Raw genomic sequence first — 3,313 nt, 5'->3', positions numbered from 1 at the left:
TGATATATTTTGACTGGTATTGCTACAGGAACTAAGGATGCTTGAGTATGGAGCCAGCCGTTTAATTTGGAGTAGTTTGAAAGTTGTAATTTTGCTATGTTATTTTGGGCAAATAGTTATGAATGTTTAAATAGATTAGTTTTTGGCCATATGTTATCTTGGCCAAGTTGTTTTGTAATTTTTTATGTGTGACCAATAGCCAAAACAAATCATTACCTATATTTAGGGAGAAGGCCATTGGCCATTCTAGCTTAATTATTAATTTGGTTGAATATTTTAAGTCTATATAAGAAAATGTTAATCACAAGACACCAGACATATATGATATAAAAACACTCTATTTATATTATCTCTGAAATTTGTGATATTAAAAGTGTGGAGTTTCTATAGCAACTGGTTTTAGAACATCTCTCGCCTTACGAACCAGAGGAGGGCCCCATCTCTTGGAAACTTAGTGAGATTACTTTAGTTTGTTTTTTGAGTATTCAAGCATTGATTTATTTTGTGTGTTTTCTATAGATTGAATTGAATGTGTATATGTATATATTGATCAATTATCTATGCCTATTAGGAAGTTCATTGCATATTTTTTTCCAATCTATACAATGCTTGTTGTTGTTAATCAAGGATTTAATTGTCCGATGAAGTAATTGATTGTGGCATCCTTATCTATTTCACTTACTATATATCATTATTCTACTACTACTTAAATCTATTATCCATCCATTTATCGAACCACTTCCTATTGTCATTTATCATACTTCTTGTCGCACTTATCATACTTCCTATCACACTCTGTATTAGAACCAGTTTGTTGTAAACAACCTCCTACCACCACTAAATCTCCTATCGCAATCTAACTAAATTTCAACTCTTAATCAGACCAACTTTTAATTAGGCAAAAATTTGCAATATCATTCATAAAGATATTGTGTTTAATTGTTTAGAGGTGTGTTGATAAGAATTGAAACTTTAGATTAGAATCCATTTTCAAAAGTAATCTTAGATGTGTGGTAATTTGAATAGTTTAATTTATTAGCAAGTAGCAATTTTCATTCATAAACCTCTTGATCTATTATTTTCACCCCTTGAGCAAAAAATCGTTATATCTCTCATGAGTTTACGAATCCTAGATTGACATTCTTAGGGTATTGTTGATTCGATCATATACCATCAAGTTAAACCTTAGTTTTACCCAACATTTTTGGCATCGTCGCTGGGGAGAGATATTAAAGGTGTGAAACTATAATAGATCAAGATAGGAACAGTGAGCCATTAAGAAGTCTTGAGCAATTAACCTTGCTTAGGATAGTAACTTTGGTTTCTACTATAGTAAATCATTTAGGTGCATGAATAGGCTTAGAGATAGTCAAGGTAGATTTGTTAAGAAGCAATCAGTAAGTAGTTCAAAAATTTAGAAACCACAAAAAGAGAAAAATCCATCAACTATTGAAATCAAACCAAGCAAAAAAGTTAAAATCCAGCCATCTTCTCAATTTACCTCTCCTACTATACCTATTGAAATTTCTAAACAATTCACAAAGTCATATGAAATTAGGTTTAGTAAGCCTCCAAAACCTCTAGAAAAATCCTTTAAACATATTTTACACCTTGGGCAACCAAAGTTCTAGAAGAATTCATGGCTAACAATATCAAAAATAACAATGTAGGAGGAAATCATGCTAGACACAATAGGAATGCAATTGTTCAACACAATACGACCTTTGAGTTTCCAATTCAGCCTCCTATGGATGATACCCCTATGAAAAACATCCCTCACTTAGCACTTCCCATATTTAGAGGGACAACCTCTGAGGATCCTGATATGTTCCTATTTGAATTTGATGTCCTTTGTAATAGCTATGATTATCAAAGTGATGCACAAAAACTAAAGCTCTTTCCAGCTACCTTGAAAGATGTTGCATTATGATGGTTTATGAGTGCTAGGGACATTAGAACATGGAACCAAATGAAAGATGCTTTTCTAGAAAAATATCAGGACTACTATAAGACCAAAGAAGTATGGGATGAAATTTTCCACATGACTCAATGAGAAGAAGAGTCAGTTGAAGACTTCTTGGAACATTTTGCCTTTAGCTTACAACACTCACAATTTCCTAATTTAACTTCAAAAACCATCAAGATGCTTTTCTTAAGAGGGATTCGTGATGAAACCATGGATGCCTTAAATTTGATTGGTAAAGGGGATATTTTTAAAATTTCCTTTGAGGATATTTGTGACATATGTAGGAACTATTTGTGGTCCCATCGATCTATTCGTAGGAACTCAAGTAAGTTTTCCACTATGGGTAATGTATCAGGTATCTCTAAGCATGAAATTGGTAATTTACTTGAAGATCTTAAAATTGACTTACAAAATCAAATGGGCAAACAAAGTGACACATTGTATTCTTGCAGGAAACATGAGGAAGCTAAAAAGGCCTTGGCAGTATATTGCCCAACTTGTTGTAAGAAGCATGGACTGGAAGATTGCCATTATAATTGAACTTATGTAGCATCACTTGAGGAAGCTAGTAAGACTTCAATGCTATGACCTCTTCCTAAAGGGATGATTCTTATAGAATATTCCAAAGAACCAATTTACTATATTTCTCCACAATGCCAGTTTTTACCTAGAGGGTTCTCCAATGAATATTTTCTCGAACCATCTCAACAATTCTCTAACCAAGGTCCATGGTATGGGGGTTATCAACAACCCCAATCTTATCAACAATGGCCCCAATGTTTTGAACCTAGTACACAACCATGGCATCAAACATGGAGGCCACAACCTTCGTATTCACCTCTACAACCTTCATATCCGCCTCCTCAATCATCGTATCTACCTTCACAACCTTATATGTAACCCTATATTCCACAATACTCCTCTTCTCCACCACCACTAATAAGCCCCTATCAACAACCTCAACAATTTCTTCCTCCCATACCTTCATATTCTCTGAATCCACCTTCAAATCTACCACAACCACCTTAATCCACATCCATGCCAACTCAACTAAATCCAAATCCTAGTAATAAGCCTCCTCAACCACTTTATCATAGTGAGATGGCTAATTTTCCTACCTAGCCTATTAACATAGTTGAGTTGGATGGTGTACACCTCAGATCTGGGAAGGCTCTTAAAGGACCTACTATCATAGAGGTCCCTAATGAACCTGAAGAAGAGTTAGAAAAAGAACCTCCCTTTCTTGACTAACTCATCCATAAGCTAGAGCTTAAAGAACTAGCACATTCTACGTTTGATATTTTAAATGAATTATGCAATGTTAACATCAAAATTCATCTTTTGTAG

Source organism: Cupressus sempervirens, chromosome 8, assembly GCF_028749045.1.
Source record: "Cupressus sempervirens isolate cs-2001-9-10 chromosome 8, ASM2874904v1, whole genome shotgun sequence".
NCBI classification, from domain to species: Eukaryota; Viridiplantae; Streptophyta; class Pinopsida; order Cupressales; family Cupressaceae; genus Cupressus; species Cupressus sempervirens.
This window is presented reverse-complemented; position numbering follows the sequence as displayed.